Below are 26,683 nucleotides of genomic sequence, written 5' to 3'. Positions count from 1 at the left end.
AACAAAAGACCTTGAGCACATGTGCTCCGAGCTTTTATACAGTATCTCAAAATGCACCAAGGCAACCTGCCCTCTGCCAATCATCAGGACTGTATCAAATGCCTATGCACCCATTGGTCAGGTTTCCTCCCACTACCTCCCTAAAAGACCAGCGTGAAACACTCTCTAGCGTGAATGAATCGGATACTGAGCACAATGAGCAGACCTCACTAACAGATCCTGCTCTCTGGTGGGCAGAGAACAATATAGATTTACCTGCAGCCCCTCTAGTAAGCAGACAGATTTAAAACTATACTCTCTCACTAGCACCTACCTAGGAGGGTGCTACAACAATATAGAAAAAAGATCGGGATAAAAAGTCAGAAGTGGAGATTAGAAGCTTGAGATCTCCAGCAGAGCCAGGCACAGAGGGTGAACCTATCTAAATAAGGGTCTCCACATTTTGACTACAAGGATCAGTTTCCTGAGTGGCGAGTGGCAAACCGTTACCACAAATAGAAGATCATGGTACAATGTCGCTTGATGTAACAGAAATGTCTAAAAGTCTCTCAAAAGACAATGTCCATGTGTGTTGTCACGAAAAATCATGGCCTTGCACACTCACAAACAAGTAGAGAAGTGAAATGGGTGGCCAGACATGACATCATTAGAGACAGGCAGCTGATCAGACCAGAGAATCCACATGGTGCATGTACGGTAGTAGGGACAGCAACACCAATCTTTTCAGCCTTGCTCCAGCCACTATTTGCCCATTTTGGTAATTACTGTCAAGGGAGTCTTCAGGGACACATCAGAAGCTGAGACACAACCCTGGACCTGTAAATGTCAGGTCAGTACATTGGTGTCTGGCGAGCACCCCAAGCAGAGATCAGCGGTCACTTTACAAGCAAGTCCCGCAATCAGCAGTCCTGTGGAGTCTAGGTACGACTTCCAAGACTGCGCCAAGGATCAGCTGGTCTGGATAGCTGCTGTGTGGAGACTAGCTCAAGCGGCATATAGAAGTCTTGATTGTCGAAAAACAACCATCTAACAAAGTGCTGATAGAAATATTGATGAAAAAGAAAAATACCAGCAGAGCTGATGAGAAAGCATCCAAACTTCTAGGACACAAGCAAAAAGCCTGAGGCATGAGGGTTAGCGGCACAGTCCTGGTAAACACCTATATTTTGTTCGCCAGTGGCAGTCTCTGAGAGCAGCAGCATAACCCAAATATAAATTATTTCCTTCCTGTGTCCCTCAACGTGCAATAAAATAAAAGATTGAAGCTATCACACATGGATATAGATATGCTTTAATAATGTCTAGCTCTTCTGACCAGCTACAACCCCCAATAACTAATGCTGAACTTCTCTGTGCTTCCCTGCTGTCCTGTTGAAGGTTTTGGAAAGAGCGACTACTTCTGGGTAGGGAAAGCACGTGACCTCACCCTACTCCCAGGATACAGTGCTTGGGCCCGAACAGCCAATTGCCAGACCCAAACAATTCCATGTGTAGAAAGGGCAGAAGGTCATTAACCTTAAATATGCCTGGACCCAGTTATAGTTCCTACTAAGGTCCCTAATGACAATGTTGAGATTTACAGTATCTCACGAAAGTGAGTACACCCCTCAAATTTTTGTAAATATTTTATTCTATCTTTTCATGTGACAACACTGAAGAAATGACACTTTGCTACAATGTAAAGTAGTGAGTGTACAGCTTGTATAACAGTGTAAATTTGTTGTCCCCTCAAAATAACTCAACACACAGCCATTAATGTCTAAACCGCTGGCAACAAAAGTGAGTACACCCCTAAGTGACAATGTCCAAATTGTGCCCAAAGTGTTAATATTTTGTGTGGCCACCATTATTTTCCAGCACTGCGTTAACACTTTTGGGCATGGAGCTCACCAGAGCTTCACAGGTTGCCACTGGAGTCCTCTTCCACTCCTTCATGATGACATCACGGAGCTGGTGGATGTTAGAGACTTTGTGCTCCTCCACCTTCCGTTTAAAGAAACCACACAGATGCTCAATTGGGTTTAGGTCTGGAGACATGCTTGGTCAGTCCATCACCTTTACCCTCAGCTTCTTTAGCAAGGCAGTGGTCATCTTGGAGGTGTGTTTGGGGTCGTTATCACATTGGAATACTGCCCTGAGGCCCAGTGTCCGAAGGAAAGGGAAATGCCGTACATGTTGGCATTTATGGTTCCCTGAACTGTAGCTCCCCAGTGATGGTAGCACTCATGCAGCCCCAGACCATGACACTCCCACCACCATGCTTGACTGTAGGCAAGACACACTTGTCTTTTTACTCTTCACCTGGGTGCCACCACACATGCTTGGCACCATCTGAACCAATTTAATTTATCTTGGTCTCATCAGACCACAGGACATGGTTCCAGCAATCCGTGTCCTTAGTCAGCTTCTCTTCAGCAAACTGTTTGCAGGCTTTCTTGTGCATCATCTTTAGAAGAGGCTTCCTTCTGGGACGACAGCCATGCAGACCAATTTGATGCAGTGTGCAGCGTATGGTCTGAGCACTGACAGGCTGACCCCCCACCCCTTCAACCTCTGAAGCAATGCTGACAGCACTCATACGTCTATTTCCCAAAGAAAACCCCTGGATATGACGCTGAGCACGTGCACTCAACTTCTTTGGTCGACCATGGCAAGGCCTGTTCTGAGTGGAACCTGTCCTATTAAACCGCTGTATGGTCTTGGCCACCATGTTGCAGCTCAGTTTCAGGGTCTTGACAATCCTTATAGCCTAGGCCATCTTTATGTAGAGCAACAATTTTTTTTTTTCCGATCCTCAGAGAGTTCTTTGCTATGAGGTACCATGTTGAACTTCCAGTGACTAGTATGAGAGAGTGAGAGCGATAACACCAAATTTAACACGCCTGCTCTTCATTCACAGCTGAGACCTTGTAACACTAACAAGTCACATGACACCGGGGAAGGAAAATGGCTAATTGGGCCCAATTTGGAAGTTTTAACGTAGGGATGTACTTACTTTTGTTGCCAGCAGTTTAGACATTAATGGCTGTGCGTTGAGTTATTTTGAGGGGACAGCAAATTTACACTGTTATACAAGCTATACACTCACTACTTTACATTGTAGCAAAGTGTCATTTCTTCAGTGTTGTCACATGAGAAGATATAATAAAATATTTACCAAAATGTTAGGGGTGTACTCACTTTTGTGAGATACTGTACATACTACTCACAAGTTCACTTCATAAAGAACCTGCCAGGATGAGAATACTGGATCCACCACTGAAGGATCTAGGACTGTTATTCTTATCCTGTCTTCACCTCCTAATAGGTCAATGTGTTGATCAGTTGGCCACTTCACTGGCTGCAAATCAGTTGACTCACTTAGGAGAGGGGGATAGCCCTGCCGGGTGTATCTCAGACCTTTTTCACATGAGCTTCAGCTTGTATAAGAGCAGGCTTTACTAGTATTATTTAAAGCTTTATTAAAGCCAGCTAGCTAAAAACCTCCTTCAGTATGCAGCTTTACCCCCCCCCGCCTCCCCAGAATCCCCTAATACCTACCTGAGTCCGATCTCGAGCCAGCAATATGCACGAGAGCAGCTGCTCTCCTGCCTCTCTGCCATAGGCTCCTGCAGCTGTCAATCACAGCCAGTGAGAGAGAAGTTGGGGTTCTGTGTTAAGTGGCTTGTTATGGGGGCACTAGACAATGGAGGGGGGGGGGGAGGAGCCAGGAGCACTGGTGGTGGATCCCTGAAAAGGAGAAATGAGGCTGCTCTGTGCAAAACCATTGCACAGAGCAGGTAAGTACAACATATTAAAAAAAAAAAGAAAAAAAGTGTTTCTTTAGTATCACTTTAAGATCTGTTTAACCCCCATAATGGAACTATACTGTATTTTCAATAAAGGCTTCAACAAAGCTGCTTGAAGTGTGTCGAAAGCTTTGCAAAAGCCAGCTGCTTGCTCTGCTCTTATAGAAGTTGGAGTTTGGGTAAGCTAGGCCTTCAGGAGTTGTCCATACTTGTGACTGAGGCCGTTTTACCTTATGCTGCAAAGGCTGCCGGTTGCACATACCACTATGCAAAAAAAACCTCAACAAGGGCAGTTCCCATACTTCCTGAAAGGTACCCTTTTAAGGCCCCTTTCACACGGGATGGACTGCGGCTGCAATCCACTTGCCCAGCAGGGGATCTCTCCGATACAGACCGCTCTCATCTATGAGCGGCCGGATGTAAACATACCGCTGGTCCGTTTACACCCAACTGCCATCCGATCCGATTGATGGAATGGGGGAACGGACCCCCATCTGTCTCTTTTTGGTGGATCGGATTGGATGTAGGCAGGTAAACAGTCCATAGAGAAGAATTGAGGTTCCGATCAGGTCCATCTAAAAAGCAGACAGGTGGACCCGATTGGAATGTCCGTGTAAAAGGGGCCTTATACAAAGATAAATCTTCCTCCCTGATGGTATGATGGATAAGTATCTGCCTGTATTTCTTAGCATTGTGGACTCCATTGATCTTGACCAAATGTCCAACTCAATTTGCAGAAATGCAGCCCCAAATTTGCAAGAAACCTCCACCATGCTTCACGATTGCCTGCAGACATTAACCACTTTACCACCGGAGGATTTTGCTGTCCTACGTCCAGGCCACTTTTTGCGATTCGGCGCTGTGCGACTTTAACTGACAATTGCGCGGTCATGCAACGCCGTACCCAAACTAAATTTACATCCTTTTTTTTCCCACAAACAGAGCTTTCTTTTGGTGGTATTTGATCACCTGTGCGATTTTCATTTTTTGCGATATTAATAAAAAAAAGCGACAATTTTGAAAAAATAACAATATTTTTCTACTTTGACAGTTAAAAAATATCCAATATATTCAATTTTTGTCATATATTTAGGCCAAAATGTATTTAGCTACATGTCTTTGACAAAAAAATTCTCAATGAGCGTATTTTTAACCGCTTTAATTTCGGAAGATTTTACCCCATTCCTGACAGGGCCATATTTTGCGATTCGGCACTGCGTTACTTTAACGGACAATTGCGCGGTCGTGCGATGCTGTACCCAAATTAAATTTATGTCCTTTTTTCCCCACAAATAGAGCTTTCTTTTGATGGTATTTGATCACCTCTGCGATTTTTACTTTTTGCGCTATAAACAAAAAATAGCGACAATTTTGAAAAAACAATATTTTTCAAATTTTTTTATATGAAATTCCCCCCCCCCCCCCCCCAAAAATGTAAAAACAATTTTTTTTAACATTTTAGGCCAATTTGTTTTTTGCTATATATGTTTGGTAAAAAAAATTGCTGTAAGCGTATTTTGATTCGTTTGCGCAAAAGTTATCGCAGCTACTAACTACGGGGAATTTGTCATTTTTATTGTTTTTTTTTAACTAGTAATGGCGGCGATCTGCGTTTTTTTTTGCGGGACTGCGACATTGTGGCGGACAGATCGGACCCTTGACTGACATTTTTGACACTTTTGGGGGTACCAATGACATTACTACAGTAATCAGTGCTATAAATATGGACTGTTACTGTAAAAATGACACTGGCAGGGAAGGGGTTAACTTTTATTGGTGATCAAGGGGTTAATGTATGCCTGGGGCTTACTAACGTGTGTGGGGGGAGGGGACTATGTGACACAGGCACAGATCGCAGGTTCAGCTATGCTGAATCCTGCAATCTGTCCCTGCCTGTCACTTAGGAGATCCGCCCGCTTTGTTTACACAAGCGGGCGGATCTCCACACTCGATCCCCGACGATCGGGGAAAAGCGGCGGTGATCACCGCCGCTCCTCCCCTGGCCCGACTCCCGCTGTGACTGAAAACAGCGGGAGCGAGCCTCCAAGGGCGCGCGCGCCACCCACAAGGGGAGGAGTCCAGCGATGTAGGTATACGTCGCTGGACAATATCGAGCCACATTGCCGTAGTACGGTCAACGTGACCGGTCGGCAAGTGGTTAATTGTACTGCTCTCTAGCCGTTCGGTGAACAATCTGCATCCTGCTACAGCCAAATATTTATAATTTTTACTCATCAGTCCAAAGCACCTGCTGACATTTTCTGCACCCCGGTTTCTATGTTTTTGTGCATAGTTGAGACTCTTAGCCTTGTTTCCACACCAGAAGTATGGCTTTTTGGCCGCAAATTTTCCATGAAGACCACTTGGGGCCAGACTTCTCTAAACAGTAGATGGGAGTACCTGGGTCCCACTGGTTTCCACCAGTTCTGTGCTGATGACACTGCTGGACATCTTCCGATATTGAATGGAAAGAAGCATGTCGTCTTTCATCGGCTGCAATAAGCTTCCTTGGCCGGCCACTGCGTCTACATTCCTCAACGTTACCCGGTCAATGTTGTCGTCAATGCTGAGAAATACAGTAAGATAGTTCATCATGCCATACCATCAGGGTGGTGTGTTATTGGCCCCACATTTATTCTGCAGCAGTACAACCACCCCAAACATACAGCCAATGTCATTAAGAACTATCTTCAGCGTAAAGAAGAAAATGACTCTTGGAAGTGAGGGTTTGGCCTTCACAGAGCCCTGATCTCAACATTGAGGGTGTCTGGGATTGCATGAAGAGACAGAAGGATTGGATGCAGCCTACATCCACAGAAGATCTGTGCTTAGTTCTTCAAGATGTTTGTCAACAACCTACCTGCTGAATTCCTTCAAAAACTGTGTGCAAGTGTACCTAGAAAAATTGATGTTAGTGGGAAGCCAGAGGGTATTCACACCAAATATTCATTTCATTTAGAATTTTCTTTTCGCTTACTTTGCATTTTGTAAAAATAAACAAAATATATGTTTCTAAAAGCATTTTATTTTTACTTTACAGCCTTTCCTCACACCTGCCTAAAACTTTTGAAAAGTACTGTGTGTGTGTGTGTGTATATATATATATATATATACACACACACACAGTGGTGATCGGAAGTTTGGGCACCACAGGTAAAAATTTGTATTAATGAGCATAAAGAAGCCAAGGAAAGATGGAAAAATCTCCAAAAGGCATCACATTACAGATTAGACATTCTTATAATATGTCAACAAAAGTTAGATTTTATTTCCATCATTTACACTTTCAAAATAACAGAAAACCAAAAAAATGGCGTCTGCAAAAGTTTGGGCACCCTGCAGAATTTAGAGCATGCACTGCCCCCTTTGCAAGGCTGAGACATGCCAGTGTCATGGACTGTTCTCAATCATCATCTGGGAAGACCAGGTGATGTCAATCTCAAAGGTTTTAAATGCCCAGACTCATCTGACCTTGCCCCAACAATCAGCACCATGGGATCTTCTAAGCAGTTGTCTAGAAAACTGAAACTGAAAATAGTTGACGCTCACAAAGCTGGAGAAGGCTATAAGAAGATAGCAAAGCGTTTTCAGATGTCAATATCCTCTGTTCGGAATGTAATTAAGAAATGGCAGTCATCAGGAACAGTGGAATTTAACTGCTTGCCGACCGCCGCAAGTAGATTTACTGCGGCGGTCAGCCCCTGCCAGGCAGAGTGACGTTAATTAACGTCACTAGCCTGGGAGGGTCTGGGGAGCGAGCGCGCGCCCGCGGAGGCGCGGTCATGCACCCCCCCGCGCGTGTGACCAGCGGACCCGATGTCCGCCGGCCACTCGGCGATCGGCGGGGGGAGAGGGAGAATGTCAGGCAGCTTGTGTAAACAAGCTGCCTGTCATTCTCCTCGCTGTAAAGACACTGATCACACGGATCTACTATGTAGATCCGTTGATCAGTGTCCTTACAGCTAGAGCCACAGCCAATCACAGTAAGAATCACGCCCCTAGGGACACACACAGCCCCTCCCTCCCAAATAAAGTTAACCCCTTCACTGCCAGTGTATTTTTATAGTAACAGTGCATATGTATAGCACTGATTACTGTAGAAATGTCACTGGTAACCCCAAAAGTGTCAAAAATGTCAGTCAAGGGTCCGATCTGTCCGCTGCAATGTCGCAGTACCGCAAAAAAAAAAAATCGCAGATCGCCGCCATTACGCGTTAAAAAAAAAACAACAAAAATGACAAAAATCTTTCCCTTTGTTAGTAAACGCGATAACTTTTGCGCAAACCAATCAAAATACGCTTTTTGCGATTTTTTTTACCAAACATATGTAGCATAAAACAAATTGGCCAAAAATGTTAAAAAATTTTGATTTTTACATTTTTTTTTGGGGAATTTCATATAAAAAAATGTGAAAAATATTGCTATTTTTGCAAAATTGACGCTCTTTTTTTGTTTATAGCGCGTGATCAAAAAGTCGCACAGGTGATCAAATACCACCAAAAGAAAGCTCTGTTTGTGGGAAAAAAAGGACGTCAAATTCGTTTAGGTACAGCGTTGCACGACCGCGCAATTGTCCGTTAAATTCACGCAGTGCCGAATCGCAAAATACCCCCTGGTCTTTTAGCAGGAAAATCCTCCGGGGCTTAAGTGGTTAAAGCAAGATCTGGAAGACCAAGAAAAATATCAGACAGAACAGCTCGCAGAATTGAGAGAAAAACAATTCAAAACCCACGTTTGACTGCACGATCCCTCCAGAAAGATCTGGCAGACACTGGAGTTGTGGTACACTATTCCACTATAAAGAGATACTTGTACAAATATGGTCTTCATGGAAGAGTCATCAGAAGAAAACCTCTTCTACGTCCTCAGCACAAAAATCAGCGTTTGAACTTTGCAAATGAACATATAGACAAGCCTGATGCATTTTGGAAACAAGTTCTGTGGACCGATGAGGTTAAAATTGAACTTTTTGGCCGGAATGAGCAAAGGTACGTTTGGAGAAGAAGGGGCACAGAATTTAATAAAAAGAACCTCTGTCCAACTGTTAAGCATGGGGGTGGATCAATCATGCTTTGGGGTTGTATTGCAGCCAGTAGCACAGGGAACATCTCACAAGTAGAAGGAAAAATGGATTCAATAAAATGTCAGCAAATTTTGGATGGAAACTTGATGCCATCTGTGAAAAAAGTTAAAATGGATGGCTTTTACAAATGGATAATGATCCTAAACACACCTCGAAATCCATGGGGGATTACATCAAGAGGCGTAAACTGAATGTTTTGTCATGGCCTTCACAATCTCCTGACCTCAACATAATTGAAAATCTATGGATAGACCTTAAAAGAGCAGTGCGTGACAGACAGCCCAGAAATCTCAAAGAACTGGAAGACTTTTGTAAGGAAGAATGGGCAAAGATACCTCAAACAAGAATTGAAAGACTCTTGGCTGGCTACAAAAAGCGTTTACAAGCTGTGATACTTGCCAAAAGGGGCAGTACAAGATATTAACTCTGCAGGGTGCCCAAACTTTTGCAGACGCCATTTTTTGTTTTCTGTTATTTTGAAAGTGTAAATGATGGAAATAAAATCTAACTTTTGTTGACATATTATAAGAATGTCTAATCTGTAATTTGATGCCTTTTGAAGATTTTTCCATCTTTCCTTGGCTTCTTTATGCACATTAATACAAATTTTTACCTAGGGTGCCCAAACTTTCGATCACCACTGTATATATATTATATTATATATATATATATATACACATACACACACACAGATATACACTGTATTTATCAGCATATAATACGCACTTTTCCCCCCTGAAAATAGGGAGAAAATCGTGTGCGCATGTTATACGCCGATTATGTACCTGGTTGCCTCAGAGGGAAAGGGGGTGAGGAGAGCGCCGCATTACACAAAGCCGGGATCTCCTGTCTACTCGGCGCTCGCAGTCACACATTGCCACCTCCTGGACCGGCTCTCAGGATAGATATCACGTCCTGACATTGGACCAGTGTTCTGTCTGTCATGAGAGCCGGCCAAGGAGGCGGGACTGTGTGTGACTGCGAGCGCCGAGTAAACAGGAGATCCCTCTGTGTATTCCGGCACAGATCAGGCTGCAATGATGGGCAATGGTGAGGCTGCAGATGGGCACTGACCCTTATTTTGCTTCAAAGTTATTTATAATGCAAGTTTTTTCCTGAAACTTTCCTTATAAAATTAAGGTGCGTGCTATATGCCAATAAATACGATTGTATATATATATATATATATATATATATATATATATATATATATATATATATATATACATATACACACACACACACACACACAGTGCATCCAGAAAGTATTCAAAGCGCTTTACTTTTTTTCCAAATTTTGTTCGGTTACAGCCTTATTCAGGGCTTTTTTTCTCAGAGAATAGGTGCAGGAACTCCCTCTTTTGGACTTACCCCTTGTCTCCGCCCCTACCTACCTCCGTGAACCGTTCCTTGGTTCCACCCACTACCCATCTCCCAGTATCATCCTTTTTAGAAAATACAGAACAAAGTAACATTTTCCATAGTAATTTGTATGGAATTTGTTAATGATAACAAAAAAGCAGTAAAATAGATCCCATGCAGCCAACAATATACCCCCCGCAACAATAGATCCAGTCAGAAACAATGGGCCCTCAGCAACAACAGATCTCCCAGCAGCCAGCATCAATAGACTGCTGCCTAAACAGTAGATCCCTCCCAGCAACAACGGACCCCTTAGCAACATAAGAACCACCCCAGCAACAATAGACCCCCTGCAAAACGAGATCTCTTCCAGAGACAATAGATCCCCCACCAGCCACATTAGATATTCCCAGCAGCAATAAATCTTCCTGCAGGAATAGATCCCCTCCAGCAACAATAGGTTCCTCAGCAGCCAGCATCAATAGACAGTGTAGCACAACCCAGCACTCCTTGCCATTACATACATTCAGGGCTGGAGGTGCCGGAACTGCGTTCCCCCACGTTCCCGCTGAAAAAAAGCCCTGGCCTTATTCCAAAATTGATTCAATCCATTATTTTCCTCAAAATTCTAAAAACAATACCCCATAATGAAAACGTGAAAGAAGTTTGTTCGAATTTTTTGCAAATTTATAAAAAAAAAAAAAAAAAGCAAAAAAAATCCCATGTACATAAGTATTCACAGCCTTTAGGGCCATACACACTATAAGATTTTCTGAAGACTTTTTCCTTCAGATTTACCTTTTCTATGTAGTAAAAGGGCCTGCCAGATTGCATACAAATTGAAAGTGTTTAGGTTTGACCTCATATTATATGGTTTTGGTAAATCTAAAGGAAAAAGTCTTCAGAAAATCTTATAGTGTGTATGGCCCATTAGCCATGACACTCAAAATTAAGCTCTGGTGCTTCCTATTTCCTCTGAACATCCTCTACAACTTGGAGTCCACCTGTGGTAAATTCAGTTGATTGGACATGATTTGGAAAGGCACACACCTGTCTATATAAGGTCCCACAGTTACCAGTGCATGTTAGATCACAAACCAAGCAATGAAGCCGTCTGTAGACCTTCGAGACAGGATTGTATCGAGGCACAGATCTGGAGAAGGGTACAGAAAAAATTCTGCAGCAATGAGCACAGTGGCCTCCATCATCCATAAATGGAAGAAGTTTGGAACCACCAGGACTCTTCCTAGAGTGGGCCGCCCAGCCAAACTGAGCGATTGGGGGAGAAGGGCCTTAGTCAGGGAGGTGACCAAGAACCCGATGGTCCCTCTGACAGAGCTCCAGTGTTTCTCTGTGGAGGGAGGAGAACCTTCCAGAAGAACAATCATCTCTGCAACACTCCACCAATCAGGCCTGTATGGTAGAGTGAACAACAAGAGAAGGGCGCACCGACCTTGTGCATTACCACTTAAAAGTTTATTAAAATCAAAGAAGGGTAGCGTACAATATACTCACAAACGTAGCATATGAACAAGCATGTAGGAAATGGGCACCGCTCGCTTCCAGGACACTTCTCTACTGCTGGATAGCGTGATTGTCCTCACGTGGCGTCCTCAAAACCTGATGTGGCTTACGCGTTTCGAGGGAGGACCCTCTCCTCAGAGCCAAAATCACCACTCGATTAGTGGCCAGACGGAAGCCATTCCTCAGTAAAAGGCACATGACAAAGGAGGACTCTGACAAAGAAACAAAAATTCTCTGGTCTGATGAAACAAAGATTAAACTCTTTGGCCTGAATGGCAAGCGTCATGTCTGGAGGAAACCAGGCAACGCTCATCACCTGACCAATACCATCTCTACAGTGAAACATGGTGGTGGCAGCATCATAATGTGGGGATGTTTTTCAGCAGCAGGAACTGGGAGACTATTTAGGATTGAGGTAAAGATAAATGCAGCAATGTACAGGGACATCCTTGATAAAAACCTGCTCCAGAGCGCTCTGGACCTCAGACTGGGGTGAAGGTTCATCTTATAACAGGGCAACAACCCTAAGCAAACAGCCAAGATAACAAAGGAGTGGCTACAGGACAACTCTGTTAATGTCCTTGAGTAGCCCAGCCAGATCCCAGACTTGAACCTGATTGAACATCTCTGGAGAGATCTGAAAATGGCTGTGCATCGATGCTCCCCATCCAACCTGATGGAGGTTGAGAAGTCCTGCAAAGAAGAATGGGAAAAACTGCCCAAAAATAGTTGTGCCAAGCTTGTAGCATCATACTCAAACATACTTGAGGCTGTAATTGGTGCCAAAGGGGCTTCAACAAAGTATTGAGCAAAGGCTGTGATACTTATGTACATGGGACTTATTTCATTTTTTATTTTTAATACATTTTCAAAGATTTCAGACAAACTTCTTTCACATTGTCATTATGGGGGATTGTTTGTAGAATTTTGAGGTAAATAATGAATGTAATTCATTTTGGAATAAGGCTGTATTATAACAAAATGTGGAAAATGTAAAGCACTGTGAATACTTTCCATATGCACTGTATGTGTGTAATATATATATATATATATATATATATATATATATATATATACACACACACAGAGGGCTTTTTTTTCAGCGGGAACGTGGGGGAACGCAGTTCCGGCACCTCCAGAACTGAATGTATGTAATAGCAAGGGGTGCTGGGATGTGCTGGAGGGTCTATTGATGCTGGCTAAAAGGGAATCTATTGCTGCAGAGGATGGGGGTCTATTTTTGCTGGGGTGGTCTTCTGTTGCTCATAGGGATTTATTGTTGCTGGGGTGGGTCTTTTGCTGCTGGTGGGTCAGTTGTTGCTGGGAGGGATTTATTGTTGAGGGAGGGGTCTTTGCTGCTGGAGGGTCTATTGATGCTGGCTACTGGGGAATCTAGTGTTGCTGGAGGGGATGTATTTGCTGCTGGAGGGGATCTATTTGCGCAGAGGGTCTATTGTTGCTGGGGAAGTCTGTTGTTGCTGGTGGGGTATCATGTTGCAGGGAATCAATCATTGCTGGGAGGGATCTACTGTTGAGGGAGGGGCCTAATGCTGCTGGCTGCTGAAGAGTCTATTGATGCTGGATGTTGGAAGTCCATTGTTGCAGGGGTGGATCTATTGTCGCTGGGGTGTCCATTATTTCTAGATCTCTTATATTGCCTTTCTTGTTATCGTTAATTCTCTAAAAGGGGTGGTACTGGGAGGTGGGTAGGAGGTGAAACCAAGGAATGGTGCTCGGGGGTGGGTAGGGGATGGAGTTAAGGGGTGACTCAGAAGGGAGGAGTTCCTGCACCTATTCTCTGAGAAAAAAAGCCCTGTATATATATATATATATATATATATATATATATATATATATATATATATATATATATATATATATATATATATATATATATATATCTCAGTACAGACCCAAAGTTTGGACACACCTTCTCATTCAAAGAGTTTTCTTTATTTTCATGACTATGAAAATTGTAGAGTCACACTTCAAGAGGAAGTCACCTGAAATGGTTTTCACTTCACAGGTGTGCCCTGTCAGGTTTAATAAATGTGATTTCTTGCCTTATAAATGGGGTTGGGACCATCAGTTGTGTTGTGCAGAAGTCAGGTGGATACACAGCTGATAGTCCTACTGAATAGACTGTTAGAATTTGTATTATGCAAGAAAAAAGCAGCTAAGTACAGGAAAACGAGTGGCCATCATTACTTTAAGAAATGAAGGTCAGTCAGTCCGAAAAATTGGGAAAACTTTGAAAGTGTCCCCAAGTGCAGTCACAAAAACCATCAAGCGCTACAAAGAAACTGGCTCACATGCGGACCGCCCCAGGAAAAGAAGACCAAGAGTCACCTCTGCTGCGGAGGATAAGTTCATCCGAGTCACCAGCCTCAGAAATCGCAGGTTAACAGCAGCTCAGATTAGAGACCAGGTCAATGGCACACGGAGTTCTAGCAGCAGACACATCTCTAGAACAACTGGTAAGAGGAGACTGTGTGAATCAGGCCTTCATGGTAGAATATCTGCTAGGAAACCACTGCTAAAGAAAGGCAACAAGCAGAAGAGACTTGTTTGGGCTAAAGAACACAAGGAATGGACATTAGACCAGTGGAAATCTGTTTTAAAAACCTCCCTGACTAAGGCCCTTCTCCCCCAATCGCTCAGTTTGGCTGGGTGGCTCGCTCTAGGAAGAGTCCTGGTGGTTCCAAACTTCTTCCATTTATGAATGATGGAGGCCACTGTGCTCATTGCTGCAGAAATTTTTCTGAAAGGCAACAAGCAGAAGAGACTTGTTTGGGCTAAAGAACACAAGGAATGGACATTAGACCAGTGGAAATCTGTGCTTTGGTCTGATGAGTCCAAATTTGAGATCTTTGGTTCCAACCACCGTGTCTTTGTGCGACGCAGAAAAGGTGAACGGATGAAGTCTACATGCCTGGTTTCCACCGTGAAGCATGGAGGAGGAGGTGTGATGGTGTGGGGGTGCTTTGCTGGTGACACTGTTGGGGATTTATTCAAAATTGAAGGCATACTGAACCAGCATGGCTACCACAGCATCTTGCAGCGGCATGCTATTCCATCCGGTTTGCGTTTAGTTGGACCATCATTTATATTTCAACAGGACAATGAGCCCAAACACACCTCCAGGCTGTGTAAGGGCTATTTGACCAAGAAGGAGAGTGATGGGGTGCTGCGCCAGATGACCTGGCCTCCACAGTCACCGGACCTGAACCCAATCAAGATGGTTTGGGGTGAGCTGGACCGCAGAGTTAACGCAAAAGGGCCAACAAGTGCTAAGCATCTCTGGGAACTCCTTCAAGACTGTTGGAAGACCATTTCAGGTGACTACAGCCCCGTTTACACGTACTGATCGTCGGCCAAACGATCGGCCGTCTTTTGTCCAGGGCTGTCGTGTCTGTTGAAAACTGCAAAAGACTGCACACGAATTTTGTCGGCCAACAACAGCCGACTGCAGAAGTGATGTCATGTGATGGTCAACTTTCCTTGTCTTTTTTCTTTTCTGAGCATGCCCAGTCTTGCTAATCTGCTGTCTGTCGGCCGAAATCTGTACTGACTGGCGAACAATCGGCCGTTCTGGTGACGGCCAACAAAAATTTTAATGCCTGCGGGACAGATTCTGTTTGGCCGAAAATGCGCTGTCGGCTGTCGGAAGCATCGTACTAACAAGCCTACAATCGGCCGATCGGTCGTCGAATATTTACGGCCGACAATCGGTACGTGTGTACGGGGCTTACCTCTTGAAGTGTGACTCTACAATTTTCATAGTCATGATAATAAAGAAAACTCTTTGAATGAGAAGGTGTGTCCAAACTTTTGGTCTGTAGTGTGTATATTATATATACACATCTCCTATCATGTAACAGATCTTTGCAAATTGTCTCAAAGCTGAAGTATACATGCATGACAGATGTGTACAATATATAGTATGTAGAACCAAAAAAAAAAAAAAACAATAAGGCAAATATGCATACAGAATTCTTTTATTTAACTTAAATCTTGTAGTACTGGAACTACTAGAAAAAAAGCAGAGAAAGAGAAACTAAAACTGCCTTAGGTTCAGCCATTCAAAATAGACAAATTTCTTTTTTTTTTTTCAATAATGTAAAGAATTCAGAGTATATAGCAAGAACAGGAATAAATTCTTACAACAGAATATACAAAAAACATGTTGAAAATTTTTTTCTTATCTACCGATTCATTTTTAATATAAACACAGGAATATTTTTTTATGAATAATTTACACACAGCATGTAATTTTTAATGTAACAAATTGACCATGTTATTTTTTCTATTTTTTATTTTCTTAAACAAGAAAAAAACTTGGAAAAGATTTTTTTAATCATTTATATTATTTTATTAGCAATGCATCAATTTCATAACTTTTTTTTTTTTTTTTGTTTTTTTAGTTTTATGTTTTTTTGTCCCAGAGGTAGTGAAAATCTCTGGCCAGTACTTTTCTTTCTGAAGCCTTACTGGATTGGAAAACAGAAAGATGAAAAGAAAAAAACAAAAACATGATTTGAAACCACTAAGGAAAAGCAGCTGAAGGTGGATGGTTAAACCAGTTTGCCCCTTAAAGATCTGCAAACATTACACAGAGCCTTGATCCTGGTTGGTAGAGAAATCCTGATCCAACAGCCGCCGGGTTTAACACGGCATCGGAATCCCTTCCTAAATTTGACAAAATGTCCGACATCACTCCACCTATTCTCTACCAATGGATGCTTTCTGATACCGATATGAACAATATGAAGGTCTATGCAAACCACACTAGAGACTTAAAATGTATTCCCTCACTATTCTGCTGCCATCCAGTGAAGGCTTAAATATCCTTTGTGTTAACTGTCATGTACAGTAAAAGTGAAATGACCAGTATAGATCTACTCAATTCAACCAGAGGGTTATGTTAAGAGAAAATTAAAAAAAAAAAAAAGATAAAAGATACAGAACTGTTTTTATAGCACTGAAGTGCGACTCGGAGGGCCATCGTTTGCCCATGTTTAAGATGGGGTATTTTTTTTTTTTTGCATTTCATGTAGCAACGACGCCACTGCTCATGTTATGTACACACATGGACGTAGACAGACCCTGCCCTTCAAAATAAAGGTTTTATCTGTTGAACGATACTCATTCCACTCAAAAAAAAAATACCACACATCTAATAAAACGACATATTAGAAATTCTATCAACTGTAATTAAAAAAAAAATGCAGTGAGGCGTAGAAACGTCTCTTGTAAACCAAAACATACTTAAATAAATATCTACTACCCGTAATCTACTGGACTTGACAGCCCTGCTGAAAGCTGCAGTTTGATAAATAAGCTAAGTACTGCCTTTGTTGGCAAACCGATTAACAACATTTTTTTATTTTATTTTATTTGCTAAAGCTATATAAATACATTTTTCAGAAAGACAAGTGCTAAGTTTTTCGACTAACTGGTTTGGCACTAGTGTAATCTCAAAGTGGGAAAAAAAATAAAAAGGCATATTTATGGTAGGACTGTATATTTGACCATTATCAATCTGACTAATGTAAGTGGGAAGGTGAACAACTACTCTTCCCTTACATGAGCGGACTGTACATTCTCCCTCCAATCAGTACTGTTGCTTGCCCTGAGGCAGGGTTTCTCAACTAGGGTTCCTCCTGAGGTTTCTCAACCAGGGTTTCTTCAGAGGTTTCTCAACTAGGGTTCCTCCTGAGGTTTCTCAACCAGGGTTTCTTCAGAGGTTTCTCAACTAGGGTTCCTCCTGAGGTTTCTCAACCAGGGTTTCTTCAGAGGTTTTTCAACTAGGGTTCCTCCTGAGGTTTCTCAACCAGGGTTTCTTCAGAGGTTTCTCAACCAGAGTTTCTTCAGAGGTTTCTCAACTAGGGTTCCTCCTGAGGTTTCTCAACCAGGGTTTCTTCAGAGGTTTCTCAACTAGGGTTCCTCCTGAGGTTTCTCAACCAGGGTTTCTTCAGAGGTTTCTCAACTGGGGTTCCTCCTGAGGTTTCTCAACCAGGGTTTCTTCAGAGGTTTCTCAACCAGGGTTTCTTCAGGAGGTTTCTCAACTAGGGTTCCTCCTGAGATTTCTCAACCAGGGTTTCTTCAGAGGTTTCTCAACTAGGGTTCCTCCTGAGGTTTCTCAACCAGGGTTTCTTCAGAGGTTTCTCAACTAGGGTTCCTCCTGAGGTTTCTCAACCAGGGTTTCATCAGAGGTTTCTCAACTAGGGTTCCTCCTGAGATTTCTCAACCAGGGTTTCTTCAGAGGTTTCTCAACTAGGGTTCCTCCTGAGGTTTCTCAACCAGGGTTTCATCAGAGGTTTCTCAACTAGGGTTCCTCCTGAGGTTTCTCAACCAGGGTTTCTTCAGAGGTTTCTCAACTAGGGTTCCTCCTGAGGTTTCTACGGGTTCCTCAAGTTATTTCTCCCTCTATGATAAGTTCTCACTGACACCATTGAGCTTTCTGAAAAGGTTGACTTTTTCCCAGTGGCCACAAGTCTAAGGATAATTCTTCCTATGGACCATAATACTGTATCATGAGTTGTAGATATAGCCATTTTTTTTGTAGGGGTTCCCTTCAAATTGGACAGTTATTTTAAGGGTTCCTCTGTGTTGAAAAGGTTGAGAAATGCTGCTCTAAGGACTTAAAGAAAACCCTTTATTGAGATCAACAGACTGCCAATGCTCCTCAACATTCATGGCTGCCTGTGGCTTTTGGTGCTTTCTGCATCATTGACCTGAAACAGGTCATGCAGAAAATGAAGTTGTACATACTTGTTCAGGGTCAGTGGTTCAGAAAATAATGAAACCAATTGACCAACGTGACTGCCAGCCAACCAGTATTTTCTGCAGAAGAGGTAAGCCATTGCAACCTCCATATTTCTTTCAACACCATTCTGCTTTTTTTTTTTTTTTCAATTTGTATTCCACAAGCACACTTTTCTAGGGCCCCTCTCTGTATATTAGATTTGAGAAATCCCTCCAACCTGACTCCTGGGTTTTCTTTAGACACACATACCTACGAACCTGCTGGTTGAATCCACTTACGAGGTGCAACCATAAAATACAATGGCTGAACAGTGTCTGTTGTCTAAGCTACAGAAAGTTTAGTGTTTGACTAAAGGGTAAGGCGGGACCCCTTGCCACTATATGGTGTAGCCCCATTGAAAAATATTTCTATTTTTCATAGATATCTCTAACTATACAGCAACATTTCAGTGGAAACACTAAGGGGCCCAATTATAAAGAAGCCTTACCGCAGTCATACCATGTTCTTTAAGACATTTTAATAAATCACAACAGTGTGCCTTACAAATGGGCTTAGTGCATTGCTCGCTTCTGGGCTCTGAAGCAAGAAAAGCACCATTTATTTTAATAAAATAGGGGGGAAAGTGCCTGGAGGAGGAGAGCCTGGTGTCATGACACCAAGTTAGTGGCCTTCCTTCTGACACCAAGTGCTCTTTGCAGTGTTTTGAAGAAACACTCTGTAGGACACCAAATGATCCATACCATGACTTGTATTTTATAAATTACTTGTAAAGGGAAGGGCAGTATGGAGTAAACGTTGCTTGTACAGCAAATTGCAATTTCCCCCTTTTAGTTTAAACATTTAAAAAAAAGAGAGAAATAAAGAAAAAAAAAAAGAAAAAATCTCCGTCTCCAAAAATAAAAAAATCAGAAAAAGAAGCCAAGTGCTTATTTTTCAAACGACGCCTCATAGCGTGAAGCATTTCTACTCATATTTTATGAGCAAAAACAACTTTACGAGTCCCCCCCCCCCCACCACATAGACATTGGTCAATTCAAAATGGAATTTTTAAAAAGTGGTTATGATTAAAGCAGCCAAATTCAAATCATTGTCCATTTATTTTCCAAAGTGATTACCTGTGATCCTAATTTCCTCTTTCATACAAATTGGCTATAGGTGAATTTTGGAGTTAGGTTTGTGACCATGTAGGTGGCCATTGATCAAAGTTGGTACGATTGGGAGGATGAATGTACATCAGTAGTGGTCAAGCTCTAGGCAGCTTGCTCAAAAATGAACCTAAAATATAAATTAAATACAAGTATGGGTCAGAGACACCGCGATACCTATCCTGATATCCGTGTGTGACCAGCACAAATGGCAGTGCTATTTCTAATTAATGATCAATGAAACCCTACTCAAACACCCTAATACCTAGCTTGCTGCCTTCATGTTTGTATGTCCAGTAATGTTCCTAAATAGGAGAAATAAGTGCCTTTTTTTTTTTCTTTTTTAGAACATTGGACAGCAAAACAGCAGCAAGTACAAAAATAAAATACTGAACATGAAACTGACAAAAAAAAAAAAAAAAAAGATATAAATTGCAAAAACAGTTCTGTATCTTCATCCTCTTAGTTCATAAAGACATATTCACCATCAGAACACGTGATGTAAACACAAAAAATTATCACAGACTGTAAAATAAAACATAACGGGATTTGGTTCAGGTTAGTTTTTCAGTCGATTAGTTCACAAGCTGAAGAACTTCAAAAAATGGTCATGATATATTTAATTTAGGGATTTAAAATAATGTTGCCCAGATCATTGGATACAAGACCCAACTGCGTTGAATTCATTTAAATGTTTGTCAAGAGAAAGCAGAATTTCATACTTGCATTTTTTTTTTTTTAAATCCAAAATATTTATTTTGTATTAAAATGGGAATAAAGTCCTACCTGCATTTTGTTTTAATCTAAGAGGTTTTTATTAGATCAAAAAAATGCAGGTAGGACTTTATGGCAATGCTTTAATACTAATAAAAATCTCTTAGATTAAAAAAAAAAAAAAAAATACAGGTAGGACTTTATTTCCATGCGTAACACTAATAAAAACCTCTTGGATTAAAAAAATGCAGGTAGGACTTTATTCCCATGCTTTAATACTAAGAGTTATTAGGGTTGCGCATGGAAAAGCCCTACCTGCATTTTTTTTTTTTAATCTAAGAGGTTTTTATTAGATTTCAAAAATTCAGGTAGGACTTTATGGCAATGCTTTAATACTAATAAAAACCTCTTAGATTTAAAAAATGCAGGTAGGACTTTATTTCCATGCGTAACACTAATAAAAACTCTTAGATTAAAAAAATGCAGGTAGGACTTTATGCCCATGCTTAAATACTAAGAGTTATTAGTGTACGCATGGCAAAGTCCTACCTGCATTTTTTTTTAATCTATGAGGTTTTCATTAGTATTACGCATGGGCATAACGTCTCACCTGCATTTTTATTTTAATCCAAGAGGTTTTATTAGTATCAAGCATGGGCATAAAGTCCTGAATTTTTTTTTTTAATTAAAAAAGACTAATAATTTTAAAATGGTCATATATGTCCTACCTGCATTTTTTTTTTTTTTAACCTAAGAAGTTTTTTATTAGTGTTACGCATGGGCATAAAGTCTCACCTGCATTCTTTTAAATGTAAAAGGTTTTTATTAGTATTACGCATGGGCATAACGTCTCACCTGAATTTTTTTTTAATCCAAGAGGTTTTATTAGTATCAAGCATGGGCATAAAGTCCTGATTTTTTTTTTTTTTTTTTTTAATAAAAAGAAAAAAGACTAATAATTTTAAAATGGTCATCTATGTCCCTACCTGCATTTTTTTTTTTAATCTAAGAAGTTTTTATTAGTGTTACGCATGGGCATAAAGTCTCACCTGCATTCTTTTAAATCTATGAGGTTTTTATTAGTATTACGCATGGGCATAACGTCTCACCTGAATTTTTTTTTTTTTTTTAATCTAAGAGGTTTTATTAGTATTAAGCATTGGTATAAAGTCCTGGATTTTTATTTTTTTAATTAAAAAAAAAAAAAAAAAAAAAAAAGACTAATAATTTTTAAATGGTCATATATGTCCTATCTGTATTTTTCCACTGGCATGACCAGCCTACAAAATGAAGGGCAGAACATGGATGGTAATACAATCCCTAAAGAATCTACAACCAGCATGTGGGATGCATAAATATATTGTAATTCTAACAGTTTATAACATTTGTGTGATTGCTCTTTAGAATCATCATTGATGAATGGTCTTTTATTGCTGTAGGTATTATTCTGATCTATAGTGATGGGGATTGTTTTTTCCCCCATGCACGTTAGAAACCTGATCTCGCTATTGTACTCGAGTTTGTCTGCCGTTAACTGCACAATATAATCGCGCACCACACATCTGTACCATACAGAATTTGTGGGACCAAAAGGGTTACCATAGCAACTAGGGGCCCCAAAGAGAGCTTATCCTGACCTGAACTCCGAGGACAGATGTAAAATTCTATTGCAGTTTGCACACGGCCAGGAGATAAGCAGGGCACGCTCTATGCTCTACATGCCTGCGAGCGGCCTGGGTAAAAAAAAAAAAAAAACACAATAACGTGGCTTTAGAATGATCACACTTAAAAAGGCAGCTTACCGCGACAAAGCTAATTAAATCGCCCACACTCAAACCTGCTTATTGGCTGCGAAGGGCTTTTTCGGCCAACGGAAACTACGTCATTTAGGCACACATCTCTTATGACCTACTGGCCACCAGATTTGTGTAATACCCCCACTAAAGGAAACTTAGTCAATTAGGGAAATCCAGCTTGCTGATTCCAAAGTGATGTCAGTGCTGATTTTTCCAAATTTAGAATTCTATTTTTAGTTTTTTATTTTATTTTATGTAATTTTTACATTTCATGTGATTTTTTTATTTTATTTTTTATGTGATGTCGGTCAAACATTGGTGGACATTTGTTTTTTTAAAACGAAAGCTGAAAGTAAAGTCTAAATACATCATCCCACACTGTATTTCTTATACTTGAAAAGCACAGCATTCCTATCACCCAAACAGTAATATAAACCAACAGAGTGCCATTAATGTCATATCAGTGGACCACTGGTCTAATGCGACTGAGGCTCCATTCACACTTGTACGACTTGTCATGTAACTTTGGACATCAAAGTCACGTGACAAGTTGTTCCCCATGTTTTCCAATAATAACCAAAGTCGCGTGCCCCATGTTTTCCAATAATAACCAAAGTCGCGTGCCCCATGTTTTCCAATAATAACCAAAGTCATGTGACAAGTTGTCCCCCATGTTTTCCAACTATAACCAAAGTCGCGTGACAAGTCGTCCCCCTTGTTTTCCAATTATAACCAAAGTCGGGTGACAAGTCGTTCCCCATGCTTTCCAACTATAACCAAAGTCGTGGGACAAGTAGCCCCCCATTTTTTTCCAATAATAACCAAAGTTGCGTCGACAAGTCATCCCCCATGTTTTCCAACTATAACCAAAGTCGCATGACAAATCGTCCCCCTTGTTTTCCAATTATAACCAAAGTCGGGTGACAAGTCGTTCCCCATGTTTTCCAACTATAATCAAAGTCACGTGACAAGTCGTCCCCCATGTTTTCCAAATAATAACCAAAGTCGCGTGACAAGTCCCCCCCCCCCCCATGTTTTCCAATTATAACCAAAGTCGGGTGACAAGTCGTGCCCCATGTTATCCAATTATAACCAAAGTCGCGTGACAAGTCCCCCCCCCATGTTTTCCAACCATAACCAAAGTCGCGTGACAAGTCTTACCCCATATTTTCCAAATAATAACCAAAGTCGCGTGACAAGTCGTTCCCCATGTTTTCCAATTATAACCAAAGTCGTGTGACAAGTTGTCCCCCGTGTTTTCCAACTATAACCAAAGTCAAGTGACAAGTCGTCCCCCATGTTTTCCAAATTATATATGTGCGACTTAAAGTTGCAGCAATTTCAAAATAGTTCAAGCACGACTTTGGTCCGAATTTCATGCAACTTGAGGGCCATAGACTTCAATGTTAACCCTCAAAATTTGCATGATAGTCATACCTGAATGTTACGATCACTTCACGATCACTGGTCAAAGCCAAAGTCGTATCCAAGTTGCATCCATCCAAAGTTGTGTCAAAGTTGTACTTATGACTAAGGGCCTTTTCCCACTATGGCGCTTCTAAACTGCCCATAAAAGGCTGAGCGCTTTTGGAGCGCTTTTCAGTTCCTTTTGAGGCATTTGTGTTTTCCTTTTAAAGGACAAGACTCAAAAACATCTCCAAAAAGCATTTAGAGGCGCTTTTTAGGCGCATTCATTTCAATAAAAAGGGGTGTTTGAGGCGCCTTTTTTTTAGCTCTCCAAACATGCTCCAAAGATGTTGCATACAGGATTTTGTTTCACCACACTGCCAGCGCACCGCCCCACTGTGAAAGCACTCATTGATTTTTAATTGGAAGCATTTTTCGTGTGGTTTTCAGGCGCTTGGAAAAACTCCTCAGTGTGAAAGGGCTCTAAGGCTCTCGCCGAAACGCGTCGACTTTTATTGTCACTCGACTTTTATTGTCACTTGTTATACGGACAGTGTTGCTGGCTCAATACATCCATTTGAAAAGTTGTATCAAAGTTTCACTTCAAACTCTGAGCAACTTTGGAGTCCTACAAGTGTGAATGGAGTCTGAATGATTAATCCAATGGTTAACGTGCACGTGCCTCCAAGTCTATTGGCAATAAACAGTTTACATATTCGGTAAAGAAGCTTGAAACCAAGCCTTTATTCACCTCCCTCCAGCTGTTTTTATTGTGAAAGAATGTATTCTTAAAGTGATACTAAATGGTGGTAATAAATATAAGTGTAAAATGCCCCAAATACTTGGAAATGCCCCATTGTGACCAAATCCTTGCTTCTACTCCCTATCTCTGCTACTCGACACACCGAACTTCCCGATAAGGGAGAGCGCACACTCTAGTGAGGACAGGAGGAGCATGCACACAAGAGGATAGAGAAGTGGCTTACCGCTCTAGGCAATGCATGCAAGAGTGACCTTGTGGGACACAGTAGGAGGAGATGCGGAAGCAGTGGCTAGTGGCCCAAGTGCTGCTTGGGTGACATGAATCATGTGGAAGGAGCAAGATGTACACATCAAGAAGCAGGACATGTCTCTTCACCAATTTTTGGGTTAAAAAATTAGGCTTTAGTGTTAATTTGAAGATTCCCCCCACCCCTGAAAAGACCCTGAAGTTGGGCTTCAGTAGGTTTCTTACAGTGTAGATATCCCAGCTGGTTATTTACATAAGAGGGCTAGCAGCCTACCAAGATTCTCCTCTCAGGAAAAAAAAACAAAAAAAAAACAAGATTTTAATGCTTTTGTTTTGAACTTAATTTCTCCAAAATACCTATAGATACAGAGATGACTAATGGCTTTTTTTCAATGTACTTTAGCTGGATGTTCAGAATATGTAAATACTTTAGTGTGCTTTGTCTAGGTACAGATTCCTTTAAACATGCCACACAAAGGTCTTGATCTTAGTGGAGACCCATCCCATCATGATTCCCGAGGGCGTGATTTATAAAAATGAACTATAGTGGAGTTCTTGTCTCAAAGCCACTAAAAAAAATTGTTGGTCTCATTTAAAAAACGTAACACCTGACTGATTCCTTTGTTGCACAAGTTTTTCTACATAAGCTTATGCTACTAATAGAATGTGAACAGATACCTGAACTTTTCTGTGTATTGATCCTTTAACTCTACTGTGGATTTGTTTCCTTCAAACCCCAGGAGGAGGGAATAAGGTTGTTGAACAAATAGTTTAAATAAAGGTGTATCCAGATCTGGGCAACATATTATCACAGTGGCAGCTAATTAGCGAAAACCTCTCATATTCCAATGGAAAATATATTTTGCAAGCAAAAATTGTTAAACCATTTAGACAACATTACAAAAAATACATACACAAAATATGGTTTTCTTTGACAAAACCCTCATGGTTGATTGAGATTTCAGAAACCTGTTTAGCAGTATGTGCGACAGAGAGAGGGGGGAGAGGACATCTCCATGTCAAGAGGTCATTTTTCTGAAAACGAGGTGCATTTTCTTATTTCTAGTCCTAAAACCCTTTACAAAGAATCACACTATGGAAAACAATTTCATTCATAGTTTCTATACCAATGTCTGGCAACATTAACACTTAAGAGTGACAATGCCATCTATGGAGGAATTATGAAAATAACAATCCATTGAGTACAGTCAATGAGTATTGCTAAGAGCTTGGCCAGCCACAGACATACCAGGGTGGTGAGATGTGCACTTACAATCTGACCACACTCCAGGTTGTCTCTGAGCCGGTGGGTCCATAAACATGCACGTCAACGATAAATATCTATGCAATGGGGGGGTTAAGAGCCACTACAGACGCCTCCAAAGCCGTTAAGGGAACAAAAGATGGCGTGTAAGTCTCAACAGGAACAATCGCTGTTTTCCCTGGATCTGTTGGCTGAGCGTCTCTGGCATTTCCAATAGACACAAGATCGTCAGTCAATCTAGTTAAAAAAAAAGGCAAGATTGAAAGGCTCCATAATGTCCATGGACACCCTTTGGGATGCAGACTGTGGGTTTGGATTTAATTTTAGGTCCCTACCAGCTGACTGTATGTGTAACTTGCATAGAAGATTCCCAGCTGTAAGGCCTCTCTAGAAAAGCAGCATTTATTTTCTACCATAACGACAAGCAACAGCTGGAGAGCTGAAGGTTGACCTGGATTATGAGGGGCAATGGTTGATTGTAAGGTTTTCTGTTGATGTATAAATCGAAATAGATATACTACATAGCAGTAATGCATGTAATTTCCATTATGTCCAGGAAATTAAATCCTTCAGCCCTTAAACCAAGTAGCAGGAGCATATATTTAGTCCTTGAGGTTTTTGCCATGTAACATAGTCCTTCACAATTCCCGCTGTTTACCCAACGGGGGTCATCAAAATATCTGCAAAGAATAGGCAGCCTTTGAAAACTCTCACAATGTGAGCATTGTGGGAGATGCAATACAGCAGCAGTCAGAGTGCTGAAAAGTTCACTAGTTTGGTGTACAACAAAGCAACCATTAAAAAAAACCTTGACTTTGGCAG

This window comes from Pelophylax lessonae (genome assembly GCF_965119305.1).
Source record: "Pelophylax lessonae genome assembly, chromosome: 4".
NCBI classification, from domain to species: Eukaryota; Metazoa; Chordata; class Amphibia; order Anura; family Ranidae; genus Pelophylax; species Pelophylax lessonae.
Note: the sequence above shows the minus strand (reverse complement) of the source record.